Consider the following 13,746-nt stretch of genomic DNA (forward strand, 5'->3'; position numbering starts at 1 on the left):
TTTCTTGGGTTTTTAGTATTTTTTAGAGTTTTCTATAAGTTTTTAGGGTTTTTTAGGGTTTTCTAGGAGTTTCTAGGATTTTTTAGTTTTTTCACGGGTTTTGGAATTTTTTTAGGGTTTTCTAGTGTTTTTTTTAGGTTTTTAGGGTTTTTTAGAGTTTTCTAGACTTTTTACTATTTTTTAGGACTTCTAGCATTTTTAGAGATTTTTAAGTTTTTAAGGGTTTTTTAGGATTTTCTAGGGTTTTTAGGATTTTTTATAGTTTTTTTGGATTTTTTAGGTTTTTTAGGATTTTCTATGATTCTTAGGGTTTTTTAGGGTTTTCTAGGATTTTTTACGGTTTTCTAGGATTTTTTGGGGTTTTCTAGGGTTTTCTACAGTTTTTAGAGTTTTTAGGGTTTTCTAGTGCTTTTAGAGTTTTCTATGGTTTTTTAGGGATTTTTCGGGTTTTCTAGGGTTTTTTAGGATTTTCTAGTGTTTTTAGCGTTTTCTAGGGTTTTTTTAGGGTTTTTTAGGATTTTCTAGAGTTTTTAGGGTTTTCTAGGGTTTTTAGGGTTTTTTAAATTTTCTAGAGTTTTCTAGGGTTTTTAGGATTTTCTAGTGTTTTTAGCGTTTTCCTAGAAAACCTTAGAAAACTCTAAAAAACTCTAAGAACTCTAGAAAACCCAAAAAAACCTAGAAAATTGTAAAAAACCCTAGAAAACCTTAGAAAACCCTAAAAAAACCCTAAGAATCATAGAGAATCCTAAAAAACCCTAAAAAACTATAAAAATCCTAGAAAACCCTAAAAATATCCTAAAAATCCTAGAAAAACCCTTAAAAAGCCTAGAAAATCCTAAAAACCCTAGAAAATTTAAAAAACCCTAAAAACCCCTAAAAACCATAAAAAACTTTAGAAAATCCTAGAAAACTCTAAAAACCCTAAAAAACCCAAAAATCTTTAAAAGACCCTAGAAAACTCTAGAAATGCCTAAAAAACCTAGAAAACTCTAGAAAATCCTAAAAACCCTAGAAAACCTTAAAAAAACCTAAAAAAATCCTAGAAAACTAAAAAACCCTAAAAGACCTAAAAAGCTTTAGAAATCCCTAAAAACCCTAGAAGACCCTAAAAACCCTAGAAAATCCTGAAAAACTCTAACAACCCTAGAAAATCCTAAAAAACCCTAGAAAATCATAGAAAACTCTAAAAAACTCTAAGAACTCTAGAAAACCCTAAAAAATCCCAAAAAATCCAAGAAAACCGCAAAAAACCCTAGAAAAACTTAGGAAACCCTAAAAAATCCTAAGAATCATAGAAAATCCTAAAAAACCTAAGAGATCCTAGAAAACTCTAAAAAATGCTAAAAACCCTAGAAAACCCTAAAAAACTCTAAAAAACTGTAAAAACCCTAGAAAATTCTAAAAATATCCTAAAAATCCTAGAAAAACCCTAAAGAGCCTAGAAAATCCTAAAAACCCTAGAAAACCCTAGAAAATCCAAAAAACCCTAAAAACCCGAGAAAACCCTAAAAACTCCTAGCATAAAAAACTTTAGAAAATCCTAGAAAACCCTAAAAACCCCTAAAAAACAAAAAAAAAACCTAAAAAATCAAAAAAATTCTTAAAACCCTAGAAAAACCCCAAAAACACTTGAAAACCATAAAAAATTTTAGAAAGCCCTAGAAAATCCTAAAAACCCTAAAAAACCCTAGAAAACACTAAAAACCCTAGAAAACCCTAAAACACACTGAAAACTCTAGAAAACCCGAAAAATCCTAGAAAACCCTAAAAAATTCTAAGAATCGTAGAAAACCCTAAAAAATCCTAGAAAACCATAAAACCCTAGAAAACCCTAGAAAACCATAAAACCCTAAACCCTAAACCCTAAACCCTATAAAACCCTAGAAAACCCTAGAAAACAACAAAAAAATCTAGAAAACCCTAAAATACCGTAAAAAACCCAAAAAACCGTAAAAACCCTAGAAAACACTAGAAATCCCTAGAAAACCATAAAAAACCCTAGAAAACCCTTATATAACCTAAATATCCCCAGTGTTTTTTCGGCTTTTCTAGGGTTGTTAGCGCTTTCTAGGCTTTTTCATGGTTTTTTTAGCGTTTTCTAGGTTTTTATTGTTTTCTAGGGTTTTTAGGGTTTTTTAGGATTTTCTAGAGTTTTTAAGGTTTTCTAGGGTTTTTAGGATTTTCTAGGGTTTTTAGGGTTTTTTAGGAGCTTTTAGGATTTTCTAGGGGTTTTAGTGTTTCCTAGGGTTTTTTAGGTTTTCCTAGGGTTTTAGGGCTTTCTAGGCTTTTTTATGGTTTTTTAGCGTTTTCTATGTTTTTAGTGTTTTCTAGGGTTTTTTAGGGTTTTCTAGAGTTTTTAAGGTTTTCTAGGGTTTTTAGGATTTTCTAGGGTTTTTAGAATTTTTTTTGGATTTTATAGGGGTTTTAGTGTTTTTTAGGGTTTTCTAGGGTTTGTTAGAATTTTCTAGGGTTTTTAGGGTTTTCTAGGGTTGTTAGGATTTTTTAGGGTTTTCTAGTGGTTTTTAGAGTTTTTTAGGGTTTTTAGGATTTTCTAGGGTTTTTAGGATTTTTTAGGGTTTTTTGGGTTTTTAGGGTTTCTTAGAGTTTTTTTTGGGTTTTCAAGGATTTTCTAAAGTTTTTTAGGTTTTTCTAGGGTGTTTAGGGGGTTTTTAGGGTTTTTAAGGGTTTTCAAGGGTTTTCTAGGATTTTTTAGGGTTTGCTACGGTGTTTAGGGTTTTTCTAGGGATTTTAAGATTTTTTAGGGTTTTCTAGGGTTTTTAGGTTTTTAGGATTTTTTACTGTTTTCTAGCGTTTTTTAGGGTTTTTATTGTTTTTTAGGGTTTTTTAAGGTTTTAAGAGTTTTTAGTGATTTGTAGGGTTTTTTAGGGTTTTCTAGGGTTTTTAGGATTTTTTTAGAGTTTTCTATGATTCATAGGGTTTTTTTTAGTATTTTCTAAGGTTTTCTAGGGTTTTTTACGATTTTCTAGGGTTTTTTGGGGTTTTCTAGGGTTTTCTAGAGTTTTAAAAATTTTTTAGGGTTTTTGAGGATTTTTAGAATTTTTTACGATTTTCTACGGGCTTTTAGTTTTTTAGGTTTTTAGGTTTTTCTTGGGTTTTTAATGTTTTTTAGAGTTTTTTATGTTTTTTAAGGTTTTTTAGGGTTTTCTAAGGTTTTCTAGGGATTTTAGGGTTTTTTAGAGTTTTCTTGGGTTTTTTATCTAGGATTTTTTGGGGCTTTCTAAGTTTTTTAGGATTCTCTAGGGATTTTAGCGTTTTCTAGGGTTTTTTTAGGGATTTTTAAGTTTTCTAGGGGTTTTTAGGTTTTCTAGGGTTTTGTATCGTTGTTAGGGTTTTTTAGGATTTTCTAGGGATTTTCAATGGTTTTTTAGGGTTTTCAAGGATTTTATAGAAAAACAACCCTACAAAACAGGAAACAACCCTACAAAACTTAGAAAACGCTAAAAAACCCTAAAATCCCTAAAAAACTCGAGAAATTCCTAGAAAATCCTAAAAACCCTAAAAACCCTAGAAAACCCTAGAAAACCCGGGAAACCCTAGAAAACCCTAAAAAACCCTTCAAAACCCTAGAAAACGCGAAAAAAACCTTAGAAAATCCTAAAAAACCCTAGAAAACTCTAGAAAATCCAAAAAAACCCTAGAAAACCCTAGAAAACTAAAAAACCCTAAAAGACCTAAAAAACTTTAGAAATCCCTAAAAAACGCTACAAAACCCTAAAAACCCTAGAAAATCCTAAAAAACAATAAAAAACACTAAAAACCCTAGAAACCCCTAAAAACACTAAAAACCCTAGAAAACACTAAAAATTCCTAGAAAACCCTAAAAAACAATAAAAAACACTAAAAACCCTAGAAACCCCTAAAAACACTAACAACCCTAGAAAACCCTAAAAACACTAAAAACCCTAAAAAGCCTAAAAACTCTAGAAAACCCTAAAAAACCCTAGAAAACTCTAAAAACCTAAAAAACCCAACAAAACCCTACAAAACCCTAGAAAACAATTAAAAAAACCGTAGAAAACCCTAAAATACCGCAAAAACCCCAAAAAACCGTAAAAACCCTAGAAAACACTAGAAAAACCTAGAAAACCATAAAAAAACCCTAAAAACCACAGTGTTTTTTCGGCTTTTCTAGGGTTGTTAGTGCTCTCTAGGCTTTTTTATGGTTTTTTTTAGCGTTTTCTAGGATTTTAGTGTTTTCTAGGGTTTGTTAGGGTTTTTTAGGGTTTTCTAGGGGTTTGTTAGAATTTTCTAGGGTTTTTAGGGTTTTCTAGGGTTGTTAGGGTTTTTTAGGGTTTTCTAGTGGTTTTTAGAGTTTTTTAGGGTTTTTAGGGTTTTCTAGGGTTTTTTGGATTTTTTATGGTCTTTTAGGGGTTTTTAGGGTTTCTTAGAGTTTTTTAGGGGTTTCAAGGATTTTCTTAAGTTTTTTAGGGTTTTCTAGGGTGTTTAGGGGGGGGGGTAGGGTTTTTAAGGGTTTTCAAGGATTTTTTAGAGTTTGCTACGGTTTTTCGGGTTTTTCTAGGGATTTTAAGATTTTTTAGAATTTTCTAGGGGTTTTTAGGGTTTTTTTAGTGTTTTCTAGGGTTTTTAGTGTTTTTTGGTGTTTTTAGTGTTTTTTAGGGTTTTTCAAGGGATTTTTTAAGATTTTTTAGGATTTTCTAGGGGTTTTTAGGGTTTTTTTAGTGTTTTCTAGGTTTTTTAGTGTTTTTTAGGGTTTTTAGTGTTTTTAGGGTTTTTTAAAGTTTTAAGGGTTTTTAGGGGTTTGTAGGGTTATTTAGGGTTTTTTAGGGTTTTCTAGGGTTTTTTGGATTTTTTAGAATTTTCTAGGATTTTTTAGATTTTTTCGGGTTTTCTATGATTCATAAGATTTTTTTAGGGTTTTCTAAGGTTTTCTAGGGTTTTTTACGGTTTTCTATGGTTTTTTGGAGTTTTCTAGGGTTTTCTAGAGTTTTAAAAGTTTTTTAGGGTTTTAGAGGTTTTTTAGAATTTTTTACGATTTTCTACGGGTTTTTAGTTTTATAGGGTTTTTAGGTTTTTCTTGGGTTTTTAGTGTTTTTTAGAGTTTTCTATGTTTTTCAGGGTTTTTTAGTTTTTTCACGGGTTTTGGGATTTTTTTAGGGTTTTCTAGTGTTTTTTTAGGTTTTTAGGGTTTTTTAGAGTTTTCTAGGGTTTTTACTATTTTTTAGGACTTTCAAGCGCTTTTAGAGATTTTAAAGGTTTTAAGGGTTTTTTAGGGTTTGGTTGGGTTTTTTAGGGTTTTCTAGGGTTTTTAGGATTTTTTTTTGGTTTTTTAGGATTTTTTAGGGTTTTTCTATGATTCTTAGGATTTTTTAGGGTTTTCTAGGTTTTTTTACGGTTTTCTAAGATTTTTTGGGGTTTTCTAGGGTTTTCTAGAGTTTTTAGAGTTTTTAGGATTTTCTAGGGTTTTTTATGATTCTCTAGGGTTTTTAGCGTTTTCTAGGATTTTTTAGGGATTTTTAAGTTTTCTAGGGTTTTTAGGGTTTTCTAGGGTTTTGTATGTTAGGGTTTTTTAGGGTTTTCTAGGGATTTTCAATGGTTTTTTAGGGTTTTCAAGGATTTTCTAGAACTTTTAGGATTTTTAGTGTTTTTTAGCGTTTTTAACCCAAAAAACCGGAAACAACCCTACACAACCCTACAAAACAAAGAAAACGCTAAAAAACACTAAAAACCCTAGAAAACCCGAGAAACCCTAGAAAACCCTAAAATACCCTTCAAAACCCTAGAAAACGCGAAAAAACCACAGAAAACCCTAAAAAACCTAAAAAAATCCTAGAAAACTCTAGAAATGCCTAAAAAAACTAGAAATTTCTAGAAAATCCTAAAAACCCTAAAAACCCTAAAAAAAACCCTAGAAAACTAAAAAAGCCTAAAAGACCTAAAAAACTTTAGAAATCCCTAAAAAATCCTAGAAAATCCTAAAAACCCTAGAAAATCCTAAAAAACTCTAACATACCAAGAAAATCCTAAAAAACCTAGAAAATCCTAGAAAACCCTAGAAAACTCTAAAAAACTCTAAGAACTCTAGAAAACACTAAAAAAACCCCAAAAAACCCTAGAAAACCGTAAAAAACCATAGAAAACCTTAGAAAACCCTAAAAACCCTAAGAATCATAGAAAATCCTAAAAAATCCTAAAAACCCTAGAAAACCCTAAAAATATCCTAAAAATCCTAGAAATCCATAAAAAACTTTAGAAAATCCTAGAAAACCCTAAGAACCCTAAAAAACCTAAAAATCTTTAAAAGACCCTAGAAAACCCTAAAAACCCCTAAAAACCTAAAAAAAACCCTAGAAAACCCTAAAAATTCTTAAAACCCTAGAAAAATCCGAAAAATCCTAAAAAATCCTAAGAACCCTAGAAAATCCTAGAAAACCCAAAAAACCTTAAAAACCCTAGCAACCCCTAAAAACCCTTGAAAACCATAAAAAACTTTAGAAAACCCTAGAAAAATGCTAAAAACCCTAAAAAATCATAGAAAATACTAAAAAACCCTAGAAAACACTAAAAAACTCTGGAAACTCTAGAAAACCCTAAAAAATCCTAAGAATCGTAGAAAAACCTAAAAAATCTTAGAAAACCCAAAAAAATCCTAAAAATCCAAAAAAACTCAAAAAAAAATCTAAAAAATCTAAAAAAACCCAAAAAAATCCTAAAAACCCAAAAAAACCCAAAAAAAATCCTAAAAACCCAAAAAACCCCAAAAAAATCCTAAAAACCTAGAAAACCCTAAAATAAATCCTTAAAACCTTAAAAAATCCTAAAAACCCTAGAAAACTGTAAGAAACCCTAAAATACCCTAAAAACCCTAAAAAACCCTAGAAAACCCTAGAAAAACCATAAAAATCCTAGAAAATCCTAAAAATCCAAAAAACCTAGAAAAGCCTAAAAACCTTTAAAACCTTAAAAAACCTAGAAAACCCTAAAAACCCTAAAAAACACTAAAAACCCTAAAAATCCTAAAAAACCCTAAAAATCCTAAAAAATCCTAGAAAACCCTAAAAAATCCTAAGAACCCTAGAAAACACTAAAAAAACTAAAAAACCTTAGAAAATACTAGAAAACCCTACAGAATCCTAAAAAACCCTAGAAAACGCTAAGAATTATAGAAAATCCTAAAAAATCTAAAAAATCCTAGAAAACCCTAAAAAAATCCTAAAACCCTAAAAACCCAAAAAACCCTTTAAACCCTAAAAAACACTAAAAATCCTAGAAAACCCTAAAAAATCTTAAAAACCTAAAAAACCCTAGAAAACCCTAAAAAACCAAAAAAGCCTAGAAAACCATAAAAACCCTAGAAAATCCAAAAAACCGTAGAAAACCCTAAAAACCCTAAACCCTTGAAATAAAGATTCCGTTTGCAGAGGCACTTGAGCAAATACCCTCTTATGCCAAGTTCATAAAAGAGATCTTGAGTCATAAGAAGGATTGGAGAGAAATTGAAAGAGTTCTCCTCACTGAAGAATGCAGTGCAGTCATTCTGAAAAGCTTCCCAGAAAAGCTTAAAGATCCCGGTGGCTTTATGATACCATGCATATTAGAGGATAATTGCACCAAGACACCTTTATGTGATCTTGGGGCAAGCATCAAGCTAATACCTGCATCCACTATCAGAAAGCTTGGTTTAACTAAAGAAGTCAAACCAACCCGGATATGTCTCCAACTTGCTGATGTCTCCATTAAATACCCATCAGGCGTGATTGAAGACATGATTGTCAGGGTTGGGCCATTCGCCTTCCCCGCTGACTTTGTAGTGCTGGAAATGGAGGAGCACAAGAGTGCTACTCTCATTCTAGGAAGACCTTTCCTAGCAACTGGACGAACTCTCATTGATGTCCAAAAGGGGAAAGTAACCCTGAGAGTCAATGAGGATGAGTTTAAGTTGAATGCTCTTAAAGCCATGCAGCATCCAGACACACCAAAAGACTGCATGAAAGTTGATCTTATTGACTCTTTGGTAGAGGAGATGAACATGGCTGAAAGTCTCGAATCAGAGCTGGAAGATATCTTTAAAGATGTTCAGCCTGATCTGGAGGATTCAGAGGAATTGAAAGAGCCTCTGAAACTTCCTCAGGAAGAGGAAAAACCTCCTAAACTCGAGCTCAAACCATTACCACGATCCCTAAAATATGCATTTCTGGGAGAAGGTGACACTTTTCCGGTGATCATAAGCTCTGCTTTAAATCCCCTGGAAGAGGAAGCGCTACTTCAAGTGCTAAGGACTCACAAGACAGCTCTTGGGTGGCCCATAAGTGATCTTAAAGGCATCAGCCCAGCAAGATGCATGCACAAGATCCTATTGGAGGACAATGCTAAGCCAGTGGTTCAACCACAGAGGCGGCTAAATCCAGCCATGAAGGAAGTGGTGCAGAAAGAGGTCACCAAGTTACTGGAGGCTGGGATTATTTATCCTATTTCTGATAGCCCCTGGGTGAGCCCTGTCCAAGTTGTCCCTAAAAAGGGAGGCATGACAGTGGTTCATAATAAAAAAAATGAACTGGTTCCTACAAGAACAGTTACAGGGTGGCTGATGAGCGGATAATTTATACGCTTTTTGGCATTGTTTTTAGTATGTTTTAAGTAAAATCTAGTTACTTTTAGGGATGTTTTCATTAGTTTTTATGTTAAATTCAGAGGGACGAAAGCATCTCCATACGCTTATCTGAAATTCTCACCAATGAATTACATAAGTGTTTCTATCCTTCTTTTATTACTTATTTTCGAAAACCCCATTACTATTTTATATCTGCCTGACTGAGATTTACAAGGTGGCCATAGCTTGCTTCATACCAACAATCTCCGTGGGATCGACCCTTATTCACGTAAGGTTTATTACTTGGACGACCCAGTGCACTTGCTGGTTAGTTATGCGAAGTTGTGAAGATATGTTTAGACCATGGTTTTGTGCATCCGTTTTTGGTGCCATTGCCAAGAAATCAATTTCGTACAATAATTCACAACCTGAGTAACAATTTCGCATACCAAGTTTTTGGCGCCGTTGCTGGGGATTGTTCGAGTTTTCGGCAAGCTTTTGGTCCGGTAATATCAGTGCCAAGTTTGATCTGGCAACAACAACAAGTTTTTGGCGCCGTTGCCGGGGATTGTTCGAGTTTGGACAACTGACGATTCATCTTGTTGCTCAGATTAGGTAATTTTCTTTTTGTTTTGTTTTCAAAAATTTTTCAAAAATCTTTCAAAAATTTTTCTTTTGTTTTCGAAAAAAAAATTAAAAAAAAATATTTTCAAAAATATATTTTTCTTCAGAATTTTTAAGAATGAATTCTAGTGTTTCATAAAGCTTGTTGAAGCCTGATTGGCTGTAAAGCCATGTCTAAATTCTTTTGGACTGAGGTTTCACTTATACTCAAGAAAAGAGCTTCTTTTTCTTTCTTAGCAAATTAGCTGATGCATGTAATAGCATACTAAAGCTTGGCTGGCTATTAAGCCATGCCTGACCCTTTGATTGGAGCTTTAGTTTAAAGAGCATAAGATTCCTGGAATTCATATTAAAAATTTTGGAATCCATATTTTTCTTTTTCAAATGATTTTCGAAAAATATAAAATAAAAACAAAAAAAAATTTCATAAAATCATAAAAATCAAAAATATTTCATGTCTCTTGTTTGAGTCTTGAATCAAGTTATAAGTTTGGTGTCTATTGCATATTCATATTGCATTTTTTGAAAATTCATGCATTCATAGTGTTCTTCATGATCTTCAAGTTGTTCTTGGTAAGTCTTCTTGTTTGATCTTTGCATTTGCATGTTTTGTGTCTTTTCTTGTTTTTCATATGCATTCTTGAATTCTTTATGTCTAAGCATTAAAGAATTCTAAGTTTGGTGTCTTGCATGCTTTCTTTGCATTAAAAATTTTTCAAAAATATGTTCTTGATGTTCATCATGATCTTCATAGTGTTCTTGGTGTTCATCTTGACATTCATAGCATTCTTGCATGCATTCATTGTTTTGATCCATAACTTTCATGCATTGCATCATTTTTCTTGTTTTTCTCTCTCATCATAAAAAATCTAGTTGTTTTTATGAGTCAAATCAAATTTTCAATTTAAAAAAAATCTTATCTTTTTCAAAATCTTTTTCAAAAATCAAATCTTTTTTCAAATTTTTTAGTTATTTTCGAAAATAACATCATCAATTAATGTTTTGATTCAAAAATTTCAAGTTTGTTACTTGCTTGTTAAGAAAGATTCAAACTTTGAGTTCTAGAATCATATCTTGTGATTTCTTGTGAATCAAGTCATTAATTGTGATTTTAAAAATCAAATCTTTTTCAAAAAAACTAATTACAATCATATATCTTTTCAAAAATATCTTCTTATCTTATCTTTTTCAAAAATTTGATTTCAAAATATCTTTTCTAACTTCCTAACTTCTTATCTTTTCAAAATTTGTTTCAACTAACTAACTAACTTTTTGTTTGTTTCTTACCTTTTTCAAAACTACCTAACTAACTCTCTCTCTCTCTAATTTTCGAAAATATCTTCCCTCATTTTCAAAAAAATTCGCTGTAAGAGACAGAGCTAGAATATGGTTGGACTCTCAACCCAAAGACAGCCTGAACTCTTGGGATAAGCTGGTCACGGCTTTCTTAGCCAAGTTCTTTCCTCCTCAAAAGCTGAGTAAGCTAAGAGCTGATGTTCAAACCTTCAGACAAAAAAAGGGTGAATCCCTCTATGAAGCATTTTTGTTTTTCATGTTTTATTAGGTTCATGATCATGTGGAGTCACAAAATAAATATAAAAATTGAAAACGGAATAAAAAATAGCAGAAGAAAAATCACACCCTGGAGGAAGACCTTACTGGCGTTCAAACGCCAGTAAGAAGCATGTTTTGGGCGTTCAACGCCAGAACAGAGCATGGTTCTGGCGCTGAACGCCAGAAATGGGTAGCATCTGGACGTTTGAACGCCAGAAATGCACCCTGGAGGAGAGCTGGCGCTGAACGCCCAGAACAAGCATGGTTCTGGCGTTCAACGCCAGAAATAGGCTACAATTGGGTGTTCATCACCCAGAACAAGCACCAACCTGGCGCTGAACGCCCAGAGTTGTGTGCAAGGGCATTTTACATGCCTAATTTGGTGCAAGGTTGTAAATCCTTGAACACCTCAGGATCTGTGGACCCCACAGGATCCCCACTTACCTCCACTCACTTCTTCTCACCCGTCTTTCACACAATCTCATAAACACTCTTCCCCAAAACCCTTCACCAATCACCTCAATCTCTCTTCCCCATCACCTCTTCACCACTCACATCCATCCACTCTTCCCTATAAACCTACCTCATAAACTCCACCTACCTTCAAAATTCAAAATCAATTTCCCACCCAAACCCACCCTAAATGGCCGAACCTTAACCCCCCCTCCCTTCCCTATATAAAGCCTTCCATTCTTCCTCATTTTCACACAACACAATCCTCTCTTCTCTTCTTGGCCGAAACACACCTCCCCCCTCTTCTCCATCTTTTCTTCTTCTTCTTCATCTTTTTTTTTTCTTCTCTTGCTAGAGGGTGAGCAAAATTCTAAGTTTGGTGTGGTAAAAGCATAAGCTTTTTGTTTTTCCATTACCATTGATGGCACCTAAGACCGGAGAATCCTCTAGAAAAGGGAAAGGAAAGACAAAAGCTTCCACCTCCGAGTCATGTCTGAACTAGGAGAATCAATAACACTATCTGAACTCTGAGTTCCTATAGATACCAATCATTCTGAACCTCAACGGATAAAGTAAGATGCCAAAACTATTCAAGAGGCAAAAAGCTACAAGTCCCGCTCATCTGATTGGAGCTATGTTTCATTGATAGTTTGGAATTTATAGTATATTCTCTTCTTTTTATCCTATTTGATTTTCAGTTGCTTGGGGACAAGCAACAATTTAAGTTTGGTGTTGTGATGAGCGGATAATTTTTACGCTTTTTGGCATTGTTTTTAGTATGTTTTAAGTAGAGTCTAGTTACTTTTAGGGATGTTTTCATTAGTTTTTATGTTAAATTCACATTTCTGGACTTTACTATGAGTTTGTGTGTTTTTCTGTGATTTCAGGTATTTTCTGGCTGAAATTGAGGGACTTGTGCAAAAATCAGATTCAGAGGTTGAAGAAGGACTACTGATGCTGTTGGATTCTGACCTCCTTGCACTCAAAGTGGATTTTCTGGAGCTACAAAACTCAAAATGCGGCTCTTTCAATTGCGTTGGAAAGTAGACATCCAGGGCTTTCCAGAAATGTATAATAGTCCATACTTTGAATGAGTTTAGACGACATAAAAGGGCGTTGAACGCCAGTTCTACGCTGCTGTCTGGAGTTAAACGCCAGAAACAAGTCACAAACCAGAGTTGAATGCCAGAAATACGTTACAACCTGGCGTTCAACTCCAGAAAGAGCGTCTGCACGTGGAACATTCAAGATCATCCCAAGCACACACCAAGTGGGCCCCGGAAGTGGATTTATGCATCAATTACTTACTTCTGTAAACCCTAGTAACTAGTTTATTATAAATAGAACTTCTTACTATTGTATTAGACATCCTAGATTGTATTCTGATCCTGTGATCACGTTCTAGGGGGCTGGCCTTTCGGCCATGCCTAGACCTTTCACTTATGTATTTTTAACGGTAGAGTTTCTACACTCCATAGATTAAGGTGTGGAGCTCTGCTGTTCCTCAAAGATTAATGCAAAGTAATACCGTTTTCTATTCAATTCATCTTATTTCGCTTCTAAGATATTCATTCGTACTTCAACCTGAATGTGATGAACGTGACAATCATCATCATTCCCTATGAACGTGTGCCTGACAACCACTTCCGTTCTACCTTAGATTGAATGAGTGTCTCTTAGATCTCTTAATCGGAATCTTCGTGGTGTAAGCTAGAATGATGGCGGCATTCAAGAGAATCCGGAAAGTCTAAACCTTGTCTGTGGTATTCCGAGTAGGATTCAATGATTGAATGACTGTGACGAGCTTCAAACTCGCGAGTGCTGGGTGTAGTGACAGACGCAAAAGGAGGGTGAATCCTATTCCAGCATGATCGGGAACCTCAGATGATTAGCCGTGCCGTGACAGAGCATCTTGGACCATTTTCACAAGAGGAGGGGATGTAGCCACTGACAACGGTGATGCCCTTGCATAAAGCCAGCCATAGAAAGGAGTAAGACTGATTGGATGAAGACCATTTTATTACTTATTTTTGAAAACCCCATTACTATTTTATATCTGCTTGACTGAGATTTACAAGGTGACCATAGCTTGCTTCATACCAACAATCTCCGTGGGATCGACCCTTACTCACGTAAGGTTTATTACTTGGACGACCCAGTGCACTTGCTGGTTAGTTATGCGAAGTTGTGAAGATATGTTTAGACCATGGTTCTGTGCATCCGTTTTTGGTGCCATTGCCAGGAAATCAATTTCGTACAATAATTCACAACCTGAGTAACAATTTCGCATACCAGTGGCGCATGTGTATTGACTACAGAAGGCTCAATACAGCCACTAAAAAGGATCATTTTCCTTTACCATTCATAGACCAGATGCTAGAAAGACTAGCAGGTCATGATTATTACTGCTTTTTGGATGGCTATTCAGGCTACAACCAAATTACAGTAGATCCCCAAGATCAAGAGAAAACAGCATTCACATGTTCATCTTGAATATTTGCCTACAGAAGGATGCCATTTGGGCTGTGTAATGCACCTGCAACCTT

Source organism: Arachis ipaensis, chromosome B03 (genome assembly GCF_000816755.2).
Source record: "Arachis ipaensis cultivar K30076 chromosome B03, Araip1.1, whole genome shotgun sequence".
Lineage (NCBI taxonomy): Eukaryota > Viridiplantae > Streptophyta > Magnoliopsida > Fabales > Fabaceae > Arachis > Arachis ipaensis.